The following is a 15,081-nucleotide window of genomic DNA, read 5'->3' as shown; positions in this document are numbered from 1 at the left end:
CACTGCCAGCATCGTCCGTTTTTACGTCAGTTTCAGCAATCTCGCTTCAGGCCTAATCCTCCTGACATTTTAATCCGGAAATAATAAAATAAAACGTTTGATGTTCCATCTTTCCGCTCGCTGCAATTTCGTTGGTAAAGGTATATCATCTAAATGTGAAGTTTAGATAGAGACAGATGACACTCAATGGTATGCAATCGATTTGACCGTTCAAGGACTGAATATGTTGAATCTATTTCATCTGAATGTATGAAATAAATGTGGCGACAAATTTGCTTGGCAGTTGAAGGAATCCTGGGTGAGTTAATGGTCTGTGGATGTTTGTTATAAACAATTTCGTCTAAATATTTAATCTTTTAGGTAGGGGACACAATAGAAAAGATTATCTTAGTGTATTAAATAAAAAATTCACTTGATAAAATTTGACTTAAAAAAATCCATATATTTGATGGTTAAGGTCACTTGCAAACATAAGCCTGATAAGCATTTATTCAATCACTAATATAAACATTAATTCATGTAAACATTTAAAACTAGACACCTGGAACTGATTCGAATGTCTGTACATTTTGTCCCTCAAAACGATGTTTATGAGTTCAACTAAGAAAGATATCCACCATTCAGACGAGTGTCACACAATCGATTGCAGAATGAGAAAACTTTCGTTCAAACACCACCAACATCGTCATTCGTGGGAGAGGGTGAAGAATTGATTTCCCAAGCAAACACATTTTCGTGATGTATTATTCCAATCTGATTCCTGACATAAATCAAAATCCTTCTCATTCTACACGAATCGATGGATCCATCAGCGTGGATCTCGTGGGTAAGGTTGGCCGTCGTGTCTTTTGTGGTTTAAAATACAAACTTCCTTTTGTCTATCGTTCCACATCCATTTGAAAGTTGCATTGTTTGAAAGCACACGTTGGTTTTTCCAATATCCGTTTCTTTTACTGCTTGGCATGGCACCTACTCACTTTGAAGCTTTTTGATAGATCTTGGAGTCATCTGTTTTGGATTTTGATATTTTGTTGATAGAACCTTGTTTCACGGTAAAAGTACCGCTTACATACATACGATAAGATCTTGTGTTCGAGAAACATTTAAATTGTTGCATTGGTTACGAAGGTATAATTTAAATATTGCTTTGCATTGAATAAGCTAAAACAATTTAATTTATTTCAAATCATAAGTTTTTCAAATAATTTTCTAAATGCCACAAACCATAACAAAAGAAACCGTAATAGTATTTCAATCATGTGATCTTTACTCTCTTCTTAAAGGATAATCTCACATTGCTGATTTGCATTTTAAATTTGCATAAGATAAACTCTCGAAATAATCTAAGCAATCGAAAGAACAATACAGAACGACCCACAATCCTAGTTGGTCAGCAGGAGGCAACATTTTCCTCACACACGACACCACATCACCGAGCTCGGATTAAGAGTCGGCACTCCAAAAATATGTTCTGTATCTGCTCAAAAATTCGACCACCAACAGTACAAGCAGCTCTGCCTCGTTTTCTTTCTCTCCTTCTACCTTGCGCTTACTCACCCAATCACTTATCTTTGCCCTAATTCTGCAAAACTAACGTCCATCTTCTTAAAACAACCGATGCACACGAGAGAGGCATTTGTCAACTCACCCCTTCGGTGTTCTTGCGATCGAGACGAGAATCACATTATTTGCCATAGAGTGCTAGGCTTCATCAAGGAAAGCAAATGCTGCAGCAACAAATCTTATCCTCATCAAAGCAAAAAGCTCTTAATTCGATCGTCCCTAATACGTTTGCCATCCGTTACGTCTGATTTCAATTCTTCAAACGTTGGACAGATAGTGCAACTTTCATGGAGGAGGAAAATGGAAAACATGATGTTTTTCTGCTGCATGGAGAGCTCTACCACAACATGGATCCGGATTGTTCACCCAAGACATGGACCACCAGACGATGTGCATTCCAATGTCTCATCCTGTCACAGGTAGTCTCCAGTTAAAGACTGGGGGAAGAAATGCATCAGGGAAGTAGGATAAGTCTTTTGGGAACAAATTCTCAACTTTCGATCTTTTGCAAGAACTTAATGACCAACGCTAATTGCTTTGAGGTAAATACAAAATAACTAAATAAATGAAACCTATTTGAATGGACAAAAACTACATAAACTGATACTAGCATAAAGAAATAAATTTTATATACGTGTTTTAAAAATTTATTCATTAATCAGCTTCGGAAATAGAAAAGTTTAGTAATGTATGTTGGAAGTGAGTACTTCAAGTATAGATGAAAAAATTAACGATTTCAGAAATATATTAATAAAGCTGCTGGACTAAACAGTGTCTGCTTGTATCAGAAGAATTTAAAATCATTTCAAACAATAACACTTTAATTGAAAAAGTCTTCCAAAGTAAGACAATGTTTTACTGTTCTCTAAAAATAGCGTCTTATCTCCACACACTGTTTGTCTCTTGTTTGTTTTCTCTTCCATTCATACCTTCCAGATGCAAAACTGTGTACGCCACAAAAGCACCGACCAAGTGATAAAATTGACGATTCTTAAGCTCACAAATTATGTCGCTCGCCACCCGAACAGCCACCCAACGCCACCATCTTCAAACGCCACCATGCATGCTACACCATACGGAGGCCATCGTGGATATTAATGTTAATCAACATTTCATTGACCCAGACTGCCATTCTCTCCATTTCGAAAAGGGAGGCTAACCAACTTAACGATTGCAAGGCTCCATCGTCACATACCATCCATCGCCATTGGCTCGAAGAGTCACTTGGTCCAGGTGAACCATTCCTGACCGTCCCGAACAACGATCGGGAGATGAGTTTCTGATGGGCTCGATCGAACCATGATCACAAATTAAGAGCCCATCGGTATTGCTGCTTCTCGCTGATCTTCCCAGCTTTCCGTGTGCTTTTCACCAATCCGGTATGAGTCGAATGGGATGCGTCTGTCGGTGGATTTATTATTATTGAATCGGTGTCGTTTTCAATACCTCAAACGATTCCGTTGCTACCATCCGAACCGACGATGATCGAATGGAGCTCCGACGATATTTCCTACGGACAGAATATTGGCGGTCTCAAGACTGGATATTACTGCGCCGAACTTGATTAAAACAACACGATCGACAAGCCGGATCATGGATAGACCGCGGCGAAACTGTTTTCGTTTTAGATGACCACTAATGTAAATTATAATCCAGCAGATGAGCGTTTCGTCAACTGATCGGCCCCAAAAGATGCGAGCGATCGTGTTTTTCTCCCGATCTGCTAAGACCCCATCAATCTTTTCAGCTAGTACAACTGTTCCACACTAATGGGAACAGCGCGGCTTCATTCAAACGACACCGTTGTACGAATGCGCATCGAATTGAAGCGTTGATAAGCAAATTTATAGACCTGCTTCACCTTAACGCTTTTATTGATGCCGACCACATTGGACGGCGGTGACTTATTTGAAGCCAATGACATTCCTTTCCAGATCGAAATAATTGTACATCTCATGACGAAAAGGACGGTTGATGTTTTTACTGTTGCAATTAAATATTAAAGACCGAATTATGGTACCTTTTCGTAGTTTATTAAATATTTTAAGTGAATCTTAAAATTCACTTATCGCACATAAAACTAAAAGAGCTTCTTCGCAGCTTATTCCCGAAATGAATAATATTATAACAGATTTAATGAATATTTTACGTGATGATTTTGTGGCAACAGTTTCAGCAGATTTCGTAAATGTGTCTAATGTATAATTTAAATCTTTAAGAACATGCTACACTTTCTCACAGTGAGCGTTTGGTTTTAGCTATCTTTCACCTTGCCTTGTCAGTTGCAAAATAATGCCGATGAGCAGCTCTAATTTCTGACTGCATCATAAATTTCCCGATAACATTTCACCCATTTCGTCGTTCATCTTCCGTTCTACCCGCATGATAGCATTTCACCAGGATTACCTCATCAAAAGATGCTGTGATTTCTGATCGCATGTGCAGAGCGATGGACATGCAAGAGGAACAGCGCAGGACAGCAAAGGGTGGCGCGAAGATAAAGCCGAAATGCACCGGAACTCGCGTCCATTACAGTGCCGTTGTACGTGATGCACTGATTTATAGTTGACAGTAATGTCCTGCGAAACGTGACGTTCCATTGATTAAACGGTTTCTGTTCCATTTCATCAGCGTTCGGTACTATTCGTCCGTCTGATGTTGATCCCCACACCAAAAACAAACACCAAACCAAAAACGTTGTAAATGTGTCAACTTTTCCTTTCCATCCTAAAGTTGATATTTTGTGGCCACTGTTGCAACCGTACCTAGAACACAATCCGTCGTTCATATCATGATATTTCACACCCTGCTCCGTGCATTCAAATCATAATTCATTCGATTTTTAACAAACAGTGTAACCAAATACCAAGCTAAAATCAAACACAATCCAGCGTATTATTTAGCATAACGGATAGCATACCAAAGGCATGTGGTTCGATAACTAGTAAAACGCAGAATAAAAAGTTGTAGGCTTCTTCTTCTTCTTTTCTGGCCTGCTCATGGTCGAGCACGTCGAGCTAAAAAGTTGTAGGCATAATGGTTTTTTAATTAAAAGTAAATACATTATTTCAATGTTTTGCTCAATTTGAGTTTCATGTATTTAAGGGTGATGTGTTTTGCTCTTTTCTTTTATTGTTTATTTTCTGTACAAATTTCTGCTATTCTTATACCAGTTTGTGATATTCTGTTTCAATTTATTTATCATTTAAATTTAGCTTCAATTTTCAATGTAGAAAAACAATGCTTTACGAAGAATGTCTGTTTTGCGTTCACATTATGCTTCTTTTTGTAACACATTTGTTTCATGCGCGATAATGCTAAAAGTTTTTACAATGAAAGTGCGGCCTGGAAAATAGACCAAGCCTGATTAAATTTCCATAATCTGATTCAGATCGATTTCAACCTCCTCCATCAAACTGGTTCACGATTGCAGAATGAAAATAACACACGAAACTGATAAAAATACTGTGAGGTTATTGCTCAAAGTGTTGGTGTGTGTTTTTAGTGCACATTCAATCAGTATTTAATAAGTTTGACTTTTTACTGAAACATCATTTTTATACTCAATGGAATCATTGTCAAAAGAGTCAACATAGATGCGTTACAAAGAGAACGCTAGAAAATCAATACAAATAAAATGTGTCGATAGATTCATCTACTTTCGATTACAAAGCCACCGATCATATCGAAACTAATTTACAGTGTTTCAATATTCTGATTATTTTACACTTCGTGGAATAAAGACCACTACAATTTTCCAATGCCTAAACCTTGTGATGACAATTTTTGGGAACCCAATTAGTGTCGAGCTGTGAAATTTATCCAGTGAAAGTTGAAAAGTGTGAATATTCACACTCAATTCGACATTTCCACGAAATGATATAAAACAAACTAATTTTAATTCGAATCGAACATCGAGCTTAAAGTGCATCAATGTTTGAAAATTTGCTAAATAACTAATTTATATCAATTTTGATTGATTTAGCTGATTCGCTTTTAGTCAAGAATACTTGCCCGTTTGTCTAAAATATACCTTACATGCTTGCAGAAGGTCTATCCTGTAATTATCTTTGCTTTTTCCATTTTCAATTACCCCTTCGATTGGCCACCACTCTTAGTCCGAATACCAATCATGTCGTCAAGTTTGACGACAAGAAATATTCATAAATTCATAACCCAACTGACGAAACGGCGCTGCTAGTGAAACACGACTGGATTTGTTGTATTAACGGTTAGCTCACTAAACACTCCACACAGGACTCTCACCCCTATTATGTCACTGATTTGCCGCATTATTTCAAGCCACGTCACCACCACCAAAGGCAGTGGGTAATGGTGTAATGCTCGTAAAGTAGCGTAAATTTATGTGAACTTACATTGACAAACTTTCAGGACTTTCAAGACTTTCAGGACTCATAATGCTTAGCACTTGCCGACGATTTGTTTTCGGGTGCAAATGTATATTCTCCATATTTAAGGTTTCGAAATATCTTTAGTATTGAAGGAAACGATTTCATTGTACGTTGTACACCTTTTTCCTGTTCAAACATTTTTACCCATGCACAGTGGTGCCATCTGGTGGTGAGGGTAATGAACCAATTTCCCATATCGGCGCACAAGTTTCGTTTCGACTAAGAGAAAAATTCCTTTTTTATTTGGCTTGATTCTTGCATCAAAATAACTAAAACAGTCGAGGTTTGTCTACATCAATAGAAAACATGTTTCATTAACCTTATAAAATTGATGGTGATGAGATGTGATTAAATGCACGTTAGGGAAAAAACAGATTTCAAGGTTTATGTCTAAACATACAACTGACCTCGAAACACTAACCAACTCGACCGGCATTTGCAACGATTTGCAAAGACGAGGAAAAGCGACAAAAACATAAATCCACGAGTTCCGATAAAATTTCCCTCTTTTTTCCTCCTCGCGTTTTCCACCCTACAGACAAACGTGTGGGGTGTGGTGGAGCAGCGCCGGGGGAATGTTTTTACGCTACGCACCCTTACCACCCATTCGGGCGTAGTGTGAGCCGGTTTACGCACACCAGTTACGTTTAACTGCGTAGAGATGACGCCGACTGCAACGACCTTCTTCACAGCCATTCATCCACTTCCCTAATCCCATTTTCCACGTCGTTTATCCGGTTAGCTGTGGATTTTACTCTCCCGATTTGCTCTTCTTTTGAACTCAGCCGGGTTTGGTTGGAATTGGCTCTCTTTTCATACATCTTCCCACTTGTTTCGCGCTTGTTTTGCATTGCCGGTTTACTGTTTTATGATTTGTTTTTTTTTTTTTGTTCATTTGCACTTGGTTGAACGAGACAAATCAAACTGTTTTACAACCACAAACTTACCGATGGGTAGTTTAACCGTGAAGCAACATAGCAGGGAAGGAGTTGGGGTTGTATTTTCCGTTGCCCAAGTTCTCCTTCTCCTGTTGCTTCGCAAGAAACCAACACAGATGCCGCCCCGTTTCGTACCATATGGTTTTTGCAAAAGGGTGGTTGTTTCAGCTTTGAGAGGGGGCGGTTAGACGTACGGCAAGGTGTGGCAGGAACATGTGATTCTATGGTTTCCAACACTGACTAGTGCCGGCAAAGTGCGTCATCTAAAGCCGGCAAAACGTGATATTTGTCGCGTGCCATTTATTATTTTTGGCATCAGCTCTCAACATTCGAATCTTTGTCAACGCTAATACATGTTGCCAGATAAAACATAGAGCTATTCAAGTTTTATTTTGTGTATAATTTCTTTTTAAAATAATTAAATATAGCTACAAAATACTTACTAAAATAAAGGTTCGTAAAACAGGAAAGCTACAACATTTACTTCTATATCAATTTCTATCAATGGAATGGTCTATCAATGGAACACTTCTTGATTGCACCTTGCGATAGAACAACGAGATCCTTATGTTTCCCGTTCAAAGAAGAACCCAATTTCTTACCGATCGATTTTTTCTTGTTGTTTCGACAGGAAGCGTATGAAGGAAAATGCTTCGCAGGCACAAATGATTCTATATTTTACACACACACACACAAACACGCACAAACACACACATTTACACGAAAACAAAATAAGAAAAACACACACCCACAAACGCATTCACCATACCAAAACCGGCCGTCCGTGGTTGTGCTTGATCAGACAGTCGACGAACGATACGACATAAATCATGTGTTTCTTTTTATGACTCGTACCACGCGTAACTTCAACCTACCCCCCTACACAAAATGCGACCCTGTTCCACCGAGCGAGTCAACGTTGGAAACCCCGGACCGGAACTTTCTTGTTGCGCAGGGATGCAAAAACCGATCGTGTCCGAAAGCGACTGAACTCGCGGTTTGCCGGACACAATGTTCGTTGGTTGTTTGTGCGAAATGTTGCTCCCCCCCGCCGCCGGGTCCGAATCCGGTGCCTCGTGTTTTTGGGGTAAGGTGCATTTTGGAGCCATTGGTGGTTGGGTGCCCCCGGTTTTACCTTCCTCCGTTTAGTATCAACAGCACCAGCCAGGTTGACCAGTTCGATCGGAATTGAAATAAGTGTCGGACGTAGAAGGGCAGGGAAGAAACAGCGTGAAACGAAAGGAATGAAGGGCTACACCACTTCCTCCCTTTTTGGGCCATCTTGGGAGATGATGTTCGTCGTTGCCACCACCTGTGTGCTTGGTTGAAATGAATGACAGGAAACATGGAAGGAGGAAAACATTAAGTTTGGGTAGGTGTGTTCGTAAAGGATTTTAAGGGTAACTCACCCCGAATGTAACTCACCCTCAGGTTGATATAACGAACACTAACTTACACCCCATTTTCCCCTACAATACGAAGAAAAGCATCGTTTAGGGGAGGTTCGTGTATTTGCTTCACAAACACAACTTCAGCTTTATTTTTGTGCCACCGGATAGTGTTTTTCCCGCAATAGGAGCAATAGGAGAAATAGTCATCACACGCACACAGCGGCTTGGAGTGCAAGAATTTCTTCACAATCTTCCAAACCCAAAGGTTAGAATGAGAAGGAGAAATGATTAGCATTCGATTGGTATGTCTTGCCTCTGTTCAACCATACATAAAAGTCGCCTACATCGCGATGCTCCAAAAATGTCTCTTTAAGTGACACGAACAACAATCGTAAAGCTACCGGAATATATGCTGTCCGTATCGTTCTGCTGGTTGTTGGTTGAAATGATGGTTTAGTAAATAGATTTGGTTTTTTCAATTCTATGTTTTTCTTTTATAATTGATCTTACCGATCACTAAAAGATAATCTTATCAGTCATTAGCATCAGTTAAATTATGTTGAATAAAAGAAGAAAAAACACTCACCCAACCATATGTGCACCGAAAAGCCGACGGCAAAACGTGATTTCTAGCTATATTATGTATTTACATACACATTCGCATCTGCTGTGTATATTGACGCCACGGGTGTTGGTAGATCTTTCCACGGTTTCTTCTTCCGATGAGAAACGCAACATTGGGTGTTCTCATCAGCGCGAAAATAAAAAAAACACACGCACGGAGCGTGCGCTTTAAGTGACGGTTGTAAAAATGAATGAATTATGGCTCTACTCCACACTTCGGTCCGTCGCTTCCGGTGACCGTTTTATTGCCGCTGATCACGTCTACGTCTACGCTGGCCAACCACCTGAAAGGTGCAATTACAGCTTATTCCTTTTGGAAGGGTTTTTATGTTTATCAATAGTTTGCAACGAAAACAGCTGGATGAATGAAACCCAAGACAGAAAATAAATAAGAAAAATTATTGTTATTTAAAAAAATATTTCTCTAACCACTTTATACATTGAACAAAAATAATTTAAGAAAATTGAAGTCTTTTCAATATCTCCACATTACGTGGTTGAAACTCGCCCATTTCAAAATGCCGACGGCATTTTGCATCCACCATCTTTAGCACTTAAATAGGGTCATTATGTATGAGAAGCTTCGTTTGTATTTATTTATCTTTTTTTTAATAAAGCAAGTTAAAAGCATACTAAATTTTAAATCAGATTTAATATACGTAAAATTGTCTTCAAGCTCAATAAATAAAGGTTTGCTTATTTATCGTATCGCCTAAATCACATGTGTACGTTCATTAGAAACACTTCATTGGTGAGGCGTAAAATAAATTATAGCCGAAAATATCACCATCAGAACATTATTTCCAAAAAGTAGAATAATCAACATGAAGCAGAAAGACACTTCTGTTTTTTTTTCTTATCTTTTGCTCGCTACGCACGGTGTAGTAACTTATCGTAAACAGGTAGACAATTAGATGTTTTCTTTACGCTACACCGCACTACATTTATAATCCGCTTGCGATGTGGGTTTATTCTATTTCATCGCAAAGGATCACACAATTTATAAGCTAAATAAAAGCATAATGTGAAGCAATGGAGACCCCAAACAACTCAATTCCATCCGACAAATTCACAGATGACTTAACTAATTGAGTCAAAATGCCAAAAACTGATTAGATATCACGATAATGTTATTATGCAGGCAGATATTTACAGTACAGGGCAAGGGGCGTTGAAAAATAGATCATTTACACCAATTTTCTTACATGTGTATTTCCCAAGAAGCGAACCAAAAACACCCTTAGAAGCGAATTTAACGAACAACATGCATTCATTAGTGTGAACCTTTAAATTGCTTATAAGCGAAATGTAACGATGCTAAGTAGTTTGATGGTAAGCTTAATAAGCACGGTGATCATCCAAATGTAAGCATTAGTAATGATGAAACAGACGGAGGATTCGATGAATTTATGGTCGTGAATTCAAGGCTCTAAAGACAAGAGACCATGAAGCATAGGATGGTTAAATTAAGTAATAAGATGGTGGAAAGAATTAAGCATTAAAAATAACTTAAATATGCATTTACGTACTAAAATAAATGATGACCATCAAATTGAGCCCTTTTAACTTAATATAAGTAGAACAAAAATTACTTTTTTGAAAATATATGCAATAGAAATGGAGTTAAACATTTATTAAATACTTCATCAAACCTAAAAGCTACATTAAACCTAAAAGCAGCTTTTTACATTTTTTCAAATGGGAATATTATGATTTATTTGGTAAAAAATTAAAGAAAACTTGAACTTTGAAAATTTTGGTATTTTTTAGACATGTTACTGAGCATAGTGCCAATGCTATAAACAGGCAAATAAAATTAATAGAAAACATATGGATAAATAAAAAGGCGATGAAAACAGCTGAAACACAAAATAATAGAACAGAAATAATAGAAAACACACCGTCCACACTAGAGGGTCCCAAAGGCAGACGGTTTTGGCTTGAGCAATTATGTTATTATTTTTACGACCAATTTGGAGCTATTATGTGTTACCCATCCTCCTTGTTTCGCCTTTCTTCCGGCACAATGTTGCAACGTTCATTCAAGCCTACTGAATTCACGTTCGATCTATCTTTCAAGGTTTTTCCTGCCCACAATCGACCAAAGATGTGGCACGCCGTTCTTAACCTCAGGGTGCGATTTTTGATGCGCCTCAATAGTGCTGCACCCATGTTTGCCGAGATGGGTTTCATACAAGAAAGCCTTTGTATCTTCCGGTTACCCTAAAGAAATCTTCACGAAAAAATCATCAGAATCGTAACGCTGCTAGGTGTAATCGCCTATCATCACTGATAAATTTGGTAGCTACTGGTTGAAAGTTGAATCACTTCCCATACTGACCTACTCACAACGGTGGTTCATATCCGCCCTGGGGGGTACCGATCTTGATCGTAAACCTTTAATCAGACATACAATCATCAGCGAGGTGTCAGAGTGTAAATGCCTTTCCAAGGGTTCTCATTCTAAAGTTTGTGAAAATTATTGCTTTTTTACGATCTCTTTCTCGTCTCGCGCATTGTTTGATTCGCTTTCGTTCAAGGTTGTGATGTGCTGATATTATGTCACGCCACCGGAGCGAAAACTGTGGATTCTCCACTAATTCCAAGTAGGACAGCACTTGGCCACTGATGGACGGTAGATTGATGGTGAGCACGATTTTCCCGACATTAATGGAGGTGATTTATGATGAGCGGAACGTGGCACGGTGCTGTGTGCTTTTGGGCATGTAAACTAACCACCACCGGCCAAAGGAGTTTCGGTGCTAACGATACAACGTTAATACGTTTTATGTGTGCCCCGGCTAAGAGTATAGTGCAATATAAAAGAGATGATTTATAGTAGCGGGGAAATCGTCATATTATAAACAAAGGCCTCCGAGCTATGGTCAGAACAGTAGGTTTGTAGAAGTTTTGCTTGTTTGTATTTGTCTAGTGTTTCGAATGGATGCAGTTATGAAACTAACATGATTAGCTAATAGCTTAGTCATGCTATGAGGGAAAATAAACGCGAAAGAAAATTAAAACAGGACAAAATTTGGTTTTGCAACTAGGTACATCGTATATCTTTTTTCGAATTCCTGTATTATTTTTTGTTATATTTTATATCAAAAAATGATTTGAGAGACAAATGATTTGATTCTACTAAACAAATGAAATTGACAGAAATTTTGTTTTTCATTTGCGTTATTAGAAAATACCATGTAAAACTTATATTTACAGCAGACACCAAACCATTATAACTTTATATTGCTGGGTAAGGTAGTGAAACGATTAATAATTGCAATCATCGTTCATGATGAATGTATGTAGGAGAGAAGAAGAAAATGTTGCGCGGGTACTGTGCTATAATTATTATAGCATTTAGCCTAAAAACTAGCGCTAAAGAAGTGTGCGCGGACAGTCGCATCGGAGCAGCGCAACGAAGCGGTTGCAAATCAATAAAGCACTGAATTGAACCACCTAATATTCCTACATGTATACGATGTAAAAAAATATTTTTATCACATATTTTTCATTCAAGACAAGAATTTTTAACTCATTTTTATCTCGCTTTCATTGCTGTAGAATTGCTTTATGAGCATCGAATCATTTTTAAGCAAGATCATGATCATCATAAAACAAACTTATTCCATCTGTTGCAGATTAACAATGTTGAAATAATACTCACACAATGTATTTATGACCTGCAACCACTTGTGCGTAATTCTGTCCATCTGGTGTTGTCCGTGTATGTTTGTTTGATCACCAGGGAATCTGTAAATAAATAAATAATCCATCATTAATGTCTGTTCGTGCACGATCTTCTACTCATCAGCTAGATGCATTGTAGGAGGCTTTGGTTCATACAAATTATAAGTAATTAGAATTAATTTTTTCGCGTCCGTTCAATTTAACTGTGTGAGGAAGAGTAGTTCGATCATTTCTGTGATATATGCCACAAGTACAGTACTATTATTTCGCAATTAGTTTTCACGCATAGACAATTGGTAAACACAAGCGCATCGTGGCAATAGTTGGTAGATGCATTGGAGTGAATGTGTATTTATTTTTCGGCAATGAAATGTTTCCTGATATTAACCTTTCAGACGTGTGTATTATACTTTATTGCATTAAACATTGTGCTGCATTGAAGGGAAAGGGCAGCAAATTATAAGTTAACGATTGTCTGTTTCATATGAATGGGTAATAAGACCAGCTGATACTTTGCAGGTTTCATGTAATTAATTATTAGGGTACAGAATCAGACTTCGTACACTACGACCTTCGTCCAATCGACCCTTTTCGAGCGAAGAGTTCCTTCGAAGGTAAGAGCAGTGCATGTGGAAAGCGGATAAAGTCGGGTGATTCCTGTACTCGATCTCTACACAAGTGTCTCAGTGGTCTTGGTTTAGTAGGTTTGGTTCTGTAGATCTCTTATTTGTAATAATGTTTTCTCATCTCACGAAAATTCCTTTTTCTCTGGATTGGCATCTACAACGTATTAACCTGACCTGATGGTCCTGCGTGGAGTTTGTAACCACTAGGTCTTTCTTGTTAGAAGCATTCTAGGTACTTCGATTCGTGACATATTGCATTTAGAGACTTCAAATCCTCCAAATCCTTCAAATTCAAAATTCACCGCTTTGCACGAAAAACGGTCCTGTTCCCTCTAGTCTCTCAGTTCTCGTTCCTGGTTTCGAATAATTAGAAACAATGTATGTATTGCTGTAAAGATCTCAAGCGACAAGCGATCTCTGACAAACACCATCACAACATCAACATTGCTATTGACCTGGGTTGAACTAAACATTCGCCTAAAATAGAACTAAAATAGAATTGTGGTTCTTCAATATCCAATAGCGAATATAAGAGTTCGTCTTTCCAAATTAATTCATCTTTTTTAAAACCATCTAACAACAAAAATCTTAATGGAGTATGCCCAAGAGCATAAAGCAAAATGCAAGGAAAACATAAGGAAGAATGGGTTGATAATATGGCAGAATAAATAAATAGGGCATATTTCATCAGTTGTCCAAACTAATAAACCTTTCTTTTACTATTTACTATTTACGGCTATAATATTTACATCACGTATAAACCGTTTCACAAGTGGGCCAAATACATCGATAAAGTGAATTACACCTGTAACGAAAATAAAACATCACATAAAGCATCCTACGACATCAACGGTACATCAAGCGGAAAACACATGCAAATTTACTTCCACAACCTTATCGTAGCTTTATTCAGTGCATATTTTTAATTAGATTCCTCAACACCACAGCGGCCTGGGATTCATCCAACCAAAGAAACAAGGTCAACATATCCGTCTACGAACGTTGATGGCTCGTTTGTGGTGGCAAAAATAAAAACAACCCTTTCAAACTTGATTTGCTGCCTTCGAAAAGGGAATGCTTCGACTCGCGCAAATCACATCCATGTCAGATCACTTTTAAACCATCAACTGGACGATTGCAGTTCCCGTTGCATTACACATGCATATCTTCCCACCTGTCTGTATTCGGCTTAACGTGTCTATCAAATAACAACCGCTCAACGCATGCGCATGCACCCACTACCAACTCGCGGTTTTGCATTTTATTCACCATCCTTCATTCATGCTGCACTGTAATAAGCTTGTGTTTTTTTGACGCATGAAAACAGAGTCTGGACAGATGAGTGACAAGAGTTAAAACTGTTTGAAAATATTTATCAAGAAACCCTTTAAGTTGCGTTTTGCCTTTCACAGTGGAACAGTGGACCAATTTAATTCGCTCACAATTCTGGTTTATTTTTTGTTGCTTTTGCACTTGAGACGTTCCTTTTCCTGTCCGCTATAGAATTACGAATGTGGTGCGAAACCGAAACGATCTCGGTGTCGTTTTGGAGTGATGAGAATATTTATGTTTTGATATGCTTGTTTTGAATCCATGGCTCTGATGGGCGGATATCCTGAAAGTAAAACCATCGCCCTACATCGTACGGTCACATTCCATTTCCTGCGGTGAACATACAGAAATTGGAATCAAAGATGCAAACTTGAAACCTAACGCCATCGTGTCGTAAACAAGATGCAAAGGGATGAGCTATAAACCAGTCCAGGTACAAAAACGGAGTCCAAAACTGGATAACTAGAGAACGGTGTCATCGTCTTCTCGCTGTACCATTGAAATA

General features: G+C 38.2%; 1 protein-coding gene across 2 annotated transcripts in view; it reads right to left on the bottom strand.

The window, feature by feature from the left end:
* Positions 1-13,008, bottom strand: part of LOC125760617 (uncharacterized) — a 140,313-nt gene extending 127,305 nt beyond the window's left edge. The window contains exon 1 of one of the 2 annotated variants that reach the window (XM_049420910.1): positions 12,596-13,008. The gene's annotated coding sequence lies outside the window, so the exon portion shown is untranslated. Of the gene's footprint in view, positions 1-7,515; positions 9,297-12,595 lie in introns of those variants that run through there. The other variant, XM_049420909.1, reaches the window with a different exon arrangement.
* Positions 13,009-15,081: the final 2,073 nt, after the last annotated feature.

This window comes from Anopheles funestus, chromosome 2RL (genome assembly GCF_943734845.2).
Source record: "Anopheles funestus chromosome 2RL, idAnoFuneDA-416_04, whole genome shotgun sequence".
NCBI lineage: Eukaryota > Metazoa > Arthropoda > Insecta > Diptera > Culicidae > Anopheles > Anopheles funestus.
This window is presented reverse-complemented; position numbering and strand designations above follow the sequence as displayed.